The 13942-nt window shown below is 42.1% G+C and overlaps 1 long non-coding RNA gene across 1 annotated transcript; it reads right to left on the bottom strand.

The window, feature by feature from the left end:
• Nucleotides 1–6281: 6281 nt before the first annotated feature.
• Nucleotides 6282–13641, bottom strand: LOC138369048 (uncharacterized). The gene is made up of 4 exons (XR_011229738.1): nt 13570–13641; nt 7578–8464; nt 7074–7144; nt 6282–6359 (listed from the first exon to the last, which is right to left on the bottom strand). It is a non-coding gene; the product is annotated as an uncharacterized lncRNA (long non-coding RNA).
• Between the last annotated feature and the right edge of the window lie 301 nt (nt 13642–13942).

The raw sequence follows: 13942 nt of genomic DNA, 5'->3' as shown, positions 1-13942 counted from the left end.
ATTTATAACACTTTCGCACTATCGGCGTTCTGAAAAAAATCATACCCTATGTGCTTTCTGCGTTTCGGGCGCCTTCGCGGTAAGACCGAAAAAGTGTACACTCTTTTGACTGTCCTGCCAATAATTGAAGGCACACGTATTTAAATTTGGTATCACTGTGTTCGCAATAAAATTGTCTATAAGAACATACCTATAAAATGCCCCCAAAGCATAAGGAATATCAACACCAAATAAAAAACTATTCAGATCACTCGCTCTCGGCGAGTTTCAGATGCAAACAGCAACAAAATGTTTCCACTCTCCTAAAGGGTGCGAAGCCTACAGTTGTCCTACATCGCTAATTTTGGTATCATTGGAATCGCAATAAAATTCTCTACACGGACATATGCATATAAACATACGTGTTCTGTTTTGTGTCTGGAGAGTTACTCTAGTTACTGGTAACTCTCCAGACACAAAACAGAACGCTTTAAAAGAGACTAACGTCGTCTATGCCTTCAAATGCCCTCTTGGGGACTGTAAGCTCCAAAAAAACCAGTATATAGGCAAGACAACAACATCTCTTTCTAGGCGTTTAACGATGCATAAGCAACAGGGGTCCATTAAGGAACATATAATCTCTTCCCACAACCAAACCATCGCCAGAGAAATCCTAGTAAACAACACAGAAATCATCGATAGATACAGAGATAGCAGGCGGCTTGACGTTTGCGAGGCACTACACATCAAGAAGTCAACACCGGCAATCAACAGCTAATTAATGCACAACTATATTCTACCCACCTCAAGACTCCGCTCCAATATAGAAGCATCAAGAAATATGGACCAATAGGCTTTCTACAAACACTTCTATTCAATACCCATTGTTTCGTGTTCTGTCTTTTGTTGATGAAATTAATACCCTATTAATGCCACCTCTTGTTCTGTCTTGTGTTGATGAAATTAATACCCTATTAATGCCACCTCACCCCATCCAACTCACTAAAATGTAGATATAAAATCGGAGATGCGTAAGTTCTATTCAGTTGTGTATTTGTAAACTAAAGTCTTTGAAAATGTAATATATGTAATGTAATACAGGGAGGACAACGGCATCGAGCCAGTCCTCAGGGACTGACGACAACTCCCAGATCCGATTATACAGACTCAGTAAATACTGAGACGTGCTCGGAGGGAGATGGCGAAGCATCTCATAATGAATACCATCGGAGCCCGCCGCCGTAGAACCTCAGAGGGCCAGGGCAGAACGAAGTTCAGAGAGAGAGAAGGGATCATTATAGGGAAGCTGAAGATGAGTGCAGAAATCTAAAGGACGAGACTCAAGGACAGGTTTACGAAGAAGGAAAGATTGGGGAAGATGAAGACCAGAGCTAACAGAAGAAAAGTGGGAACCCAGTTCGGAAGCGACCTGCAACGGGTCCGCCACAAGAGTATCATGGAGGTGAAGGACCGGTGAAACATCGGGAACGAACTTACCCGCTATCTTGCGGATACGCTTCCAGATCTGGGCCAGAGGGGTTTCGGACGTAATTGTTGAGACATAAGATGCCCAACATTCACGTTTAGCCGTACGGATGGCCCTACGGGCCACCGCACTCGCTTTCCGAAAGAAAAGAAAAGAATCGGTCGTCTGCCTACGGCGGTGCCTCTTCCAGGCTGTACGCTTACAGCGGACAGCCCGAGCGCAGTCCGCATTCCACCAGGGAACGCACTTCCGTGGACCCCGAGAGGAAGAGCGAGGAATAGAGCGGAGGGCAGCGTTGAAGACAGTGTCATGAAAAAGGAGGAGAGCGCGAGAGAGAGGCAGAAGGGAGAGGTCAGAGAGAGCAGCACTGAGGGTAAATAGGGTCCAGTCTGCCTTAGCAAACTGCCACCTAGGGAAAGAGAGGGAAGGGCGAAACGAGAAAAAGGAAACAAGGATGGGGAAATGATCACTTCCATGGAGGTCATCAAGAACCTGCCACGTGAAATCTAAGTAAAGAGAAGAAGAGCAGAGAGAAAGATCAAGACAAGAAAGGGTGCGAGTCCGAGAGTCCAAATGAGTGGGCTCACCAGAATTCAGAAGAGACAGGGAAGAAGAGAGGAGAAACGGCTCAAGGAGGCGACCCCGGGTATTCGTCAGAACGTCACCCCAAAGAGAATGACGACAATTGAAGTCACCCAGCAGGAGCACAGGCTCCGGCAAGGAGTCTAGGAGGTGTTTCAAATCAGGGAGAGCGGGACACTCGGGGGGAGATAAATGGAACAAATCGTGTACCATTTCCCCACAAAGATACGAGCAGCAGAACAATGGAGAGGCGAAGGAAAAAGCAAAGGAACAAAGGGAACATCGGCACGAATCAAGAGAGCAGAAGAATTAGAAGCCTCAGCAATGGCTGGGGGGGGAGAGAAAGGAATAGCCACGAAAACGACCAGGACGAGCATCAAGCATCGGCTCCTGGAGACAGACACAAAGGGGCGAAAACCACGAAATCAGAAGTTGGAGTTCGAGGAAATTAGCGTAATACCCTCGAACGTTCCATTGAAGAATGGACAACGACGAGAAGAGAAAGGACAAAAACAAAGAACAAGGAAGAAATAAAGGCGAAAGAGCAACAGAGCACGTTAAAGAATATCATGGTCGGGATCAGGGTCAGCAAAATCAGGGTTAGGGGGCATGGGTAAACTGAGCAAAGACGGAGGGAAGGAAACGGGAGAACAGATCAGAGGTGGGCGGGCGGGGTCCGGAGGAGGAGGAGGAAGAGGAGCAGGCAAGGACAGCAGCAGGAAGAGGAGGGGTAGAAAGAGGGGAGCGTACCTCAGCAAGGGCAGCAACTGAGAGGGAAGCGGGGGCTAAAGAAACCTGCATAGCAGGAACAGGGGGCGCAACCACCGAAATGGAAGGGGAAGGAGCGAGAGAGGCAGAAGTAGGGGCCAAGGAAGAAAGCGAAACCTTCTTACCCGCCGGGGAGGAGGAAGGAGAGGAGTCAGGTTTACGCTTCTGACGTAAAGAGACGGGTGTTCCAGCAACCACGCACTGGGCAACGGATTCTAGCGTCTCAACAGGAGAAGCTGAACGAGAGCACACATGACGGCCGTTTGGAGAGCGATGGACATCAGCCCGCACCGACAGGCGGCAGGGAGAGTCAAGAGACGGAGGGGAAGGATGGGAAGGAGGAACGGAGGGAGACGAGGAAGAAGACACAGGAGACACGACAGACCGGGTAGAAGGAAGGGAACCCCAGACAGAGGACCAGGAGGAGGATCCTTTGGGAGAGAACCCAAAGGAACAGAGGAGGGGGCAGTGGGCGCATCAGGGGCCAAGGCCCGGAAACGGTTGTGAGTCTGAGGAAGGCGGGAAGGACGAGGAGAGGAAGAGGGCAACACGCGAGCATAAGAGATATTAGCATAAGGCGGGAGCCGGCGAACCTGGCGTCTCGCCTCAGGAAAAGATAAACGCTCCCGGTGCTTCAAGTTGAGGACGGCTGCCTCAAGCTTGTAATGGACACACGCACGGGAGAAGGCAGGATGGGCCTCACCGCAGTTGAGGCAACGAGCCTGGGGAGAAGTGCACTCCGACTTAAGAGTGACCTTCGCCACCACACAAAGGACAGAGAGAGACAGTCCCGGAGCAGCGGAGGGCACCATGCCCAAACCTCCAGCACTTGTTGCAGAGCCGAGGAGAAGGAATGTACTCCTGGACAGAGCACCTGGCACTAGCAAGAATGACAGAGGGTGGAAGGGTCCTACCATCAAAGGTAATCTTCACAACCCGGAGGGGTTGACGGCGACTACCACGAGGGGGACGAGTAAACGTGTCCACCTGGAGAATAGAATGGCCCTGGGCAGCAAGGATATGTCGAATATCGTCGTGGCAGTCGCGCAGGTCCCGAACACCGGTCGCAACATAGTGCCAACACTGGCATTCAACTGAGCGTTTTTCGAGACCCGAACAGGGGTCTCGCCAAGGCAGGATAAGGCAGCCAAGCGGGAAGCAGCATCCTGAGAAGGAGCAGCAACGACACTTGTACCGAGACGAGAGGGGTTGAAAGTAATGGAGGCATCCACGGAATCAACAAGATATCGATGGAGGGAGAAATCGTCAGGAGGCGCAGAATCAAGAGGGAGGAGATCAAAATATTTGGCCCACGAAGCGGGACCAAACAAGGCTTGATCGGTAGCAGAACTGGAAGGAATCGAGCAAGGGCGGCCGTGACGAGGACAGCGGTGAGAACCCCCAGAGAGAGGGGTTAAAAGACAACTAGAGAAGGAGCCGCGCCAGGGGACGAGGTAGTCACCACTGGGGGCTTGGGGCTCGACCCAACCACATAGGAGGGAGGGGAGCCAGGGTAAGGAGTCAGACAGGCCAAAGGAGGAGCAAGGTCGGGGCCCAATGCAGCGGAGGCTACAGAGCCTGGTCTTCCAATACGGACCGACTCGGGGGGCTTGGTCGCCCACCCCACGAGCTTGAGAAGGTAAACCAGAAGCAGGCGAAACAGGAGTTATCATTACGAAAAGAAGAATTCATTCACGAATATGCCCCCACACCCATCATGGAGCCACAATTAGAGGCAGGACACCCAACAAGAAGCTATCGCCGATCTTGCCAAGGCCTCCTAGGGGTGCGTCGTGAGTATACGCCCCACAATTGCCACCTTAAGAAACCGACAGTCCGTCGAGATCGGGTTCAGTGACGAAAGGGGTTTAGACAATAAAAGGTTCCCCTCGCTCTCGACGTCGGGTACTGCAGTTCTACGGGTGCAAGAGTATGCTTCCTCCAGCACCCGGGCGTCAAAACAGAATAAGTCCAAGGGAAGAACCAGAACGAGCAAAAGGTCGGCAGGAAACTGCAAGCAGATAGGAGAAAAGGGGGGAGAAAAACGAAACAGAAGGAAAAGGAAAAGATGCCCAGCAGAATTGGAGAGGACAGCAGCAGGAGCACAAGTCTAGAAAAGGACAGAGGACATCACACTCAGCCGCCCACTAAGCGGCTTAAAACTTAAGATGTAATCATATATGGGCTTCCATGATCAGAGAAATTGTACTTACGTCATCCCTAAACTTTTAAAATTAATCTCTCTACGTCTTATAATATTTTTTTAAATGGGTTTATTGTCAACTCATTCGGGAATCCTCAGGTCGCGGGATAAGTTCTCTCGGCCGTTCAACCCGTTAGGTTCGTTTGGATGGCCAAATTATCTTGGCCGTCCAAACCATTATGGTCCCACACGCACGCTGCCAATAATGTGAGAACTAAGATTTTAGTACAAGAATTAAAGAAGACAAGATGTGCGAGATTCTCACTCAAGAGGGCTTAAAATAGTTTACTCTAGCCATGCGGTGACGTCCCAGGTATTGCAATAATATTAAACTTTAATTCATAAAGTTTAATATTATTGCATTATTTTAACCTGAATAATATTTAATTTTAATCTGAATAATATTTAAAAATGCCTATATTTGATAAGTTTGTAGTTAGGATTAAAAGCTAAAAATCATGGCGGATTATTATTAGTTTTAAATAGTTAATTGTTATAATTGGGAAATTTCCTATTTTAAGTGTAAAATGATCCAGTTATAAATGAATATGTATTATTAAAAGGAAAGTCACTCTTTACTATCTTTGTGATATTTTTGTTTAAACATTTTTTGCACCTAATTGGAAAATAAGATTTCTGGTATATATACAATTTATTAATGATAAGATACAATTTGTATAACATTCATGTTTATAAAAATACTAAAGGGAGACAAATTCAGTTTTAGTAATGGTCATCGAACTACCCATTACTCGTTAATTTAAGAACAAATTATAATTTACATATAATTTGTTATTATGAGAAGCTTTGTCTTGGTCGTCTAGATTCTGTTTGTCCGTTCGTTTTAATCTTTTCATTTTTCCTCGGAGGAATCTACAAACTTTGTCGTCTTTTCAGTTGTCTAGATTTTATTTATTCATTGTAGCCTCAATATAGGAATACAGGGTAATAGTTTTACCAAAGGTTGTTGGGTATTATTCAGGCTGTTGACATGTTATTAGATTCCACAGCATTCTTGGAGAAATACTCCTTAAAGTTCACCCTTGGGACACCGATATTGGTTCGGCGGGATATGTCTGCAGAGTTTCACGTTTTTTATGATTGCTTTATGTTGTGAGAGAACCTTGGGCGTCTTGAAATAGCAAAGTTCCTTATCTACCCAGCATCACTTAAATAAGGACGTGGGGGTTAAATCTTTCTTAAAGTGTAGACCTCTTGTTCAGGAGGGCAACTAGCTCCTTTCTCAGATCAAACCGCTCCGGCGACTTTTGAACCTTTACATACGACATTCTTATCCAAACTTCCCATGCCTTTTAAGACGTCGAGCTTCGGTGTACTTAACTGAGGATAAGAAAACACGTTAATATGGATACAGTGCACAAATAGTAATTATATATATAAATCATTTAAAGAATGACAAAGCTTAAATTACATTCTAGAAAATTGAAGAATAAATAAATTTATGAATAAATCTATAGGGAAAAAAAAGGCCCTCAGTAGGGTTCGAACCTACGACTGGGATGATCTCAGACGCATCTTATTCGACTGCGCCACGACAGGGTAAAAAAGAAAAAAAGTCATTTTTAGTGCACCAGCCCTCACAAGGATCCCACAGCTTCAACAGGAACAAGGTTCGAACCCTCATCACGGGCCTTATGGATTTGTTCATTTGATGCATCACGCTATTGTGATTTCTGAGTAATCAGATACTGGTTCGGTAACATGGTAGAAATTGTGCGGAAGCAATTACCGCATAACATAAGTGGGGTACATCTATTGTTTCAAGCGTAGGTTACACATATGTTTGAGACTGGATGGATATAAACAAGAGCCGTCTCGTATGGGCCAATATGCTATCTGCAATTGCTCATTCTTATATTCTTAACTTTTTAATGGGGTTAATACATGCAATGAAGCTAAATTTTTGACCGAGACATTAAGTGGTACGAAATGGACGAGGATTAATCGAACATTTAAGAAACCATTACATCTTTCCTTTGTTATGGCGGTTTAGTTTGCATTTAGAGCAATTTAATGAGAGGTTGTTGTACTTACCATAAACTTTTCAATTAGTTAACGAATTATGTATACAACATCTGTCTGGTCAAGCTCATTTACCCCGCCATCTGTGAAATTACGAAATAGGAATGTTATTTAATATTCAACCTGCTATATAAATATAATATATATATATATATGCAAATTCAGATTTTCTTTAAAACAAATATACATTGTTTTACCGATAAATTTATACAGTCACTAATGTTGGTACCTTTCAAACTTAAAGTATACAATAGGTATTTTAGTCATGGTTCAACTGACAGTACGTGTCTAGGGACCCCGAGTTAAAACCCATTGCAGTCCTTTATTTTAGTGCATATATATCACCATTTAAAAGCAAGAACAAAAATACTAGAACCTAACGTGGCTTCTTTCACTACAAGCTTAAGAGAACCAGCTTAGTTTGGAGGATAATCTGTTGATCTTTGACAAATTTCCCACTGACCAATTCTAACTCTTCTTCACTACTCATTTATTAACACTGTCCCAACTCCTTACCCGTCTAGTATGAAGTAGCCGAGGGTGATGTGCCTGTAGTCTGGAACGGCTGCAACATGTTCCATCTTCTTGGCTTTTCCTCACGGAGAGGATCTCAGTTCTTTCATGTGTGCAGGCGACGAGTCAACGTGGCTAGAGTATGTCGACCAGACCACACTAGAAGGTGAAGGGACGACGACGTTTCGGTCCGTCCTGGACAATTCACTTGGCATTGGCTAATTCCAAGCCACCCTTTGAAAATACCACTACTGTATTCGTATATTGTGGCTAAGGAGAATGAATCCGACACAAACACCATTTAGACGAGAAAGAAGTTTAAGACTACGACAAAGTTTGTCGATTTCTCAGACGACGACTGAAAACCGAAACAAACAGCCAGCTTCGTCTTAGATGGCCTAGGGAATTTTGACACAAGTGTCATCTTCGTAAAGATTCACAATCTTTTCGATCTGCGGCGGGTGATTGCCCTACTGGACAACCAAGGTCTACGCCTACAGAATTACAGTTTTGAGAACAACGTCACATTATTCAAGCGACGGCGGGTGAATGAGAATGAACTTGCTTATTACAAGAGACCCACCGTTCATACCTAATATCGGGAAATCATAAGAGATCTGATCAAATCTGCAAATATTCCCCGCCGAACGAAAATCTCCATTCCAAGGGTGGGGTTCAAGGAGTATACCCTGAAGTATGCTTCTCAATCTACAAATATGCCCATGTCAAGTGGGAACTTTGCTAATTCCCAGCCACCCTTTGAAAATACCTCTACCGTGTATTCATATATTGTGGCTCAGATGAATGAACCTGACAAACACCATTTAGACGGGAGAGAAGAAGTTTAAGACGACGACAAAGTTTGTCGATTTCTCAGACGACGACTGAAACTGAAACAGACAAGGAGGACAGTCAAGACGACGCCAGAGCTTGTCATAATTACAAATTATATGTAAATTATAAAATGTTTTTTTAATTCAGTATTTTTATAAACATATGATTTATGATTTAAATAATATGATTTACAAACATGATTTGTATCCGATTATTGTATATAATAAAAATATATAAAAATATATGTATATAAAATAATGTATATATGTATATAAAAAATTAATAAATTTTATTGTATAAAAAATGCAGGGGGTAATGATGTTGGACAAGTTAGGAGTGAGGAACTAACAGATTCAGGATAGCCATTGAATTAGGAGCAAGGGAGGAATCCCGATCATATGTGGCATTCTTCCAAGAAAGGGAGTGGGAAATGAATGGATGTCGAGGGCACTTTGTCAATTGCCGGCTGGAAGGATTTCAAATCAAATGCAATATCTTTCATAGACAAATGGGAACACTTGAATGGAAGAAATGAAATGTATGCTCGTGATGGGGTGCATCTATGGAGGGCTGGGGTTGTTGCGAGCTCGTTGGAACCAGTGGTTAGAGGTGTTTGGGTTTAAACTGTTAGTAGATAGTGGTACGGGAATTTGGAGGAAGAAGGTAATAAAAGTGTGGGAGAAAGACATTGGCGAAATGATCAGGGAAAGAAAAGGGCCTCAAAATAACAATTCACTTACAGTATATTACACTAACACTAGACGTCCAAGAAAAAATTAACGAATTAAATGCTCTTGTCTGCACAAAAAAAAAAAAAAAAGATTGCACTTACCGAAACGTGGATCAATGTAGAAAATAGATAACTATTAGCCGAATATCAAATAAATGGATTTAAACCATTTCACACAGATCGATATATTAGACGAGGAGAGGGAGTAGCCATACATGTTAGGGACAATTAGAAATGTAGTCTCAAAGAGGGAATCAAAACCGAGCCACAAACTATTTGGATAGAATTAAATGAAAAAGCAAATAATATAATAAGAGATATATAGGCCACCAAATTTAGACAATGGAAGCAAAGCATCTATGGGATGAAATATCAAAAGCATCTTTAACAGTATGTCATGGGCGACTAATTTTATTGGAATAAATTGGTTTAACAAAACAGGGAATGGTGAAGCAGAAGATTTTAGAATTAATTGACGATTGCTTTCTTACACAACACATTGAGGAACCAACGCGGGAAAATAATATTTTAGATTGTGTTAACCAACAGCGAAACAAATTAATGACATCGAAATAGGTTGTGAGCTAGGGAACAGTGATCACAAAGAAATCAGATTTAGCATAGAACGGAAGAGATCTGTAGGAGAACATTTTGTTACAGTGCCTGATTTTCGAAAAGTTGATTTTAATAGCCTAAGAAATTTTTTGGGTCAAATAGATTGGAAAGTCTTGGGTATGGGCCGGTCTTTGAGCGAGACATGAACCTAGCGATAGGCGACGTAAAAGGGGATTTCGATGTAGATAAAATATATAACTAAAAATATTCTAAAAGCACAGTAACGTAGTATACCATACAAATTTAATAAATCGAATACTAAAGACCCAAAGTGGATAACAAAGAATTTAAAGAACCTTATAGGTAAAAAGAGCTTTGCACAAAAGGATTAAGAATGGGGAAGTCAGTTTAGAACAGGAATTCGTATAACTAGTTAAAAATGTTATAAAAAAGATATTAGGAAAGCAAAAAAAAAAACTGAAGTTCGCATAGCAGAGCAAGCAAAGTCAAATCCTAAAGGGTTTTTTCAGTTATATCGAACTAAGACTAGGGAAAGGATAGGTCCATTAAAAACCGAGACAGGTCAAATAACGGATAATGACAAGAATAGTATTTAACAAATATTTTATATCTGTATTTACTAAAGAAGAACTTAACAATATGCCTTCAGCTGAACAAGTCTCTGGGTGGGGATGAGGACAGGTCGACTAGTTTAGCAGTTACCAGGGAGGATGTAATTAAACAATTAGTAAAACTAAAACCAAACAAATCCCCAGGGCCGGATGAAGTGTTTGCCAGGGTGCTTAAAGAATGCAAAGAGGCGCTTTCCGAGCCACTGTCTACCATATTTAATAAATCAATAAAGTTAGGCAGAGTGCCAGATTCATGGAAGGTAGCTAATATGGTACCAACTTTTAAGAAAGGAGATATATCACTTGCGTCAAACTATCGGCCAATTAGCCTAACTTCTATTGTGGGACAGTTACTCGAATCAATAATTGTAAATACAATTCTTCTCCATCTTTAAAAAGAAATTAATAAACGAGTCGCAACATGGTTTTACAAATGGCTGTTCATATTTAACAAATTTGCTAACTTATTATTCCAGCATAGTTGAGGCAGTTGATAGTGGTAAGGATTGTGATTTGTACCTTTACTTTAGCAAAGCATTTAATACAGTGCCACATAAAAGACTAGTTAAAAAAATAGAAGCTCAGGGTATTGGGGGAGCTGTATAAAATTTGATTAGGGCATGGCTATTTCAAAGGAAGCAGTATAAATGGGGTTAAGTCAGTGGGATAAATTTAATGGAGTACCTCAGGGCTCTGTCCTGGGACCTCTGTTGTTTATAATATATATAAATGATTTAGATTCAGGTTTGAGTAGCAACATCTGCAAATTTGCAGACTATACAAAAATCAGTAGGGAAATCAACACGAAAGACTATCACTTCAAGTTGATCTAAATAGGGTTTTAAAATGGTCAAAAGACTGGTAGATGCAGTTTAATGCTAATAAATGGACGGGTTTGAGACTAGGTAATGATAGAGTTACAAGATAAGAGCTAGAAGGTGTCAAGACCGCGAAGTCAGATTGCGAAAAGGATCCGAGAGTTATGATTAGTAAGAATTTAAAACCAAACTAGCAATGCATGAATGTTCGTAATAAAACGAATAGGACACTGGGATTTATTAATCTAAGCATTAGTAACAAGACACCTGGTGTAGTTCTTTAGCTATATCTTTCTCTGGTTAGGCCCCATTTAGATCATGCAGTCCAGTTTTGGTCGCCGTACAATAGAATGGATGTAAATTCCAAGGAACGTGTCCAGCGTAGGATGAGAGTTAATTCCCGAAATTAGAAGTCTTTCATATGAAGAAAGATTAATAAAGCTTAAATTGTATTTACTGGAAAGACGAAGAGTTAGGGGTGACATGATAGAAGCTTACAAGAGGATGAATGGACATAAAGGGGATATTAATAGGGTATTTAAAGTATCAACTCAAGACAGAACACGAAACAATGGGTATAAATTGGACAAGTTTAGACTTAGGAAAGACTTGGGTAAATACTGGTTCGGTAACAGGGTTGTTGATATGTGGAACCAATTACCGCGTAACGTGGTGGGGTCCCTCGATTGTTTCAAGCGCGGGTTGAACATTTATATGAGTGGGATTGGGTTGGTATAGATAGGAGGTGCCTCGTATTGGCCACTAGGCCTTCTGCAGTTACCTTTGTTCTTATTCTCAAGTCTACTGTCGTCCTGGACCAGTCTCATGTCGAAAACTCTTCTTCACTAGCTTTCCAATTAGACATTTTGGATGCGATCCAAATTGAAAAAAAACCATCTTCAATATATAGGCAAGCGGGGAAGGAAATCTTTGAAGAAATACAAGGCAACAGGTACGGAAGGCAAGGTGTAATAAAGGGGGAAATTATAGGAAAAAGAAAGTTATAGAAAACTAGATAAAAAGGGTAGGCTTATGTTAAGTCGTGTTAGAAAATTTAGAACATTTTAGTATATACTCTTAAAGGGAAAAGTCAACAGCAACAAAGCCAGGCCTTAAGGCGATTCAGAAGAGCATTGTTTGCGTCTGCAGACAACACTTGTTCAAGTCTCATTTCATCAGCAGACTGAAGTAGGTCGCTACAAAAAGTGTTAGGCGAACTTTGTCTGGAGGACGAAAGGTATTAGTAACAGTTTAAGTCCAGATATGAAGGAAAGGCAAAGCCCAGTGCACCTAATGTTGGTGGCAGGATGAAAAAGATCTTTTAGCTTGATAATAGGCAAAGTAGATAAAAATGAGAAGGCTAAACAAGGCCAGAGAATGATTACAAAGAAAATATCAGAATAAAGGAATCGAGCCTTAAACTTAGAGCGCGGAAGAAGACATGGGAGGACATTTCTAAAGAACGCAAGAATAAAAGACAACGGCAGAATGACAATTGGCCCGTACGAAGCATCTTATTCGCAAGATTCCAATTCATGTCCAACCCATATTGGACACAAAGAAGGGAGCCACAACTTCCATGTTACGCGGTAATTTGTTCCATAAATCATCCCTGTTACCTAATCAGTATTTACCCGTGTCTTTCCTAAAGTTTAAACTTTTCCAACTTATACCTATTGTTTCGCGTTCCGTCTGTTTTTTTACTCTACATTCCCCTTTATGACCATTTTTCCACTTAAACTTCTCATGTCAACCCCCCCCCCCTTAACTTCAACTTTCAAGAGGCTGCAATTTAAGCTTTATATTAAATTATTTCTATCCGAAACATCTTTTAAATTTGGAGAATTAACTTTGCCATCCTACACTAGACACGTTGGAGCGAGTTTATTTGCATTCTATAGTACGGGGACTAAAACCGAAGTGCACAATATAAATGGGGCCTAACCAGAGCAAGATACAGCTTAAGAACACCAGGTGTCTTGCGACTAACACCGATTAATAAATACCAGCGTCTTATTTGCCTTATTACGAACATTGTTAGGATCCAACTGTCATGGATACTTTTATCCATATTACCCAAATACGTGGGTATCTTATGTGAAGATATATTATCTAATTGCCACTACGTTAAATGTACAGTTACATATACTTTAAGACTAACAATGAGAGTCGCGCTACTCCATCAATTTTTCTCTTCCGAGCCATTTACTTCCCTAGACTACGAAACAATAAACTTATCTACTATGAAACAGTAAAGCAGTTTTTGAGGCTCCCTCAGCCAACTACACCTATATATTCCGTCTACGACAGAATTATAATGTATATTCCGTCTAAGACGGAATATATTAATATACTTTATATACTGGAACCCCAAACGTCGTTAACCAAACCATCTTCCACTGGTATTTCGAAAGATAGAGGATCACCTCGACGTAATTTTTAGAGAAGGCCGGCCACACACGCACACACCTACGCCGTATCGAATGGTGGGGAGTGAGTAGAGTACTGGCTTCTGCCCACATTCCGTCAGGTACTCATTGCCTCGCCCGGTGATTCTGATTGGCCATCAGAATTCCCGCCACCGGACGATCGTTAGCGATCGCTGGTCGTTAACAACCCTGCATGGTTGTTAACGTCATTCTCCCTGCACCATTGAGCAAGAAAAATATTACTCTTAATACCACCAATTCTATTCCGATGCGACGCATTACGGAACTTTACGTAACACTCCTCCCCCCCCCTAGAAGGTGAAGGGACGACGACGTTTCGGACGACAGACCGAAACGTCGTCGTCCCTCC

Source organism: Procambarus clarkii, chromosome 26 (assembly GCF_040958095.1).
Source record: "Procambarus clarkii isolate CNS0578487 chromosome 26, FALCON_Pclarkii_2.0, whole genome shotgun sequence".
NCBI classification, from domain to species: Eukaryota; Metazoa; Arthropoda; class Malacostraca; order Decapoda; family Cambaridae; genus Procambarus; species Procambarus clarkii.
This window is presented reverse-complemented; position numbering and strand designations above follow the sequence as displayed.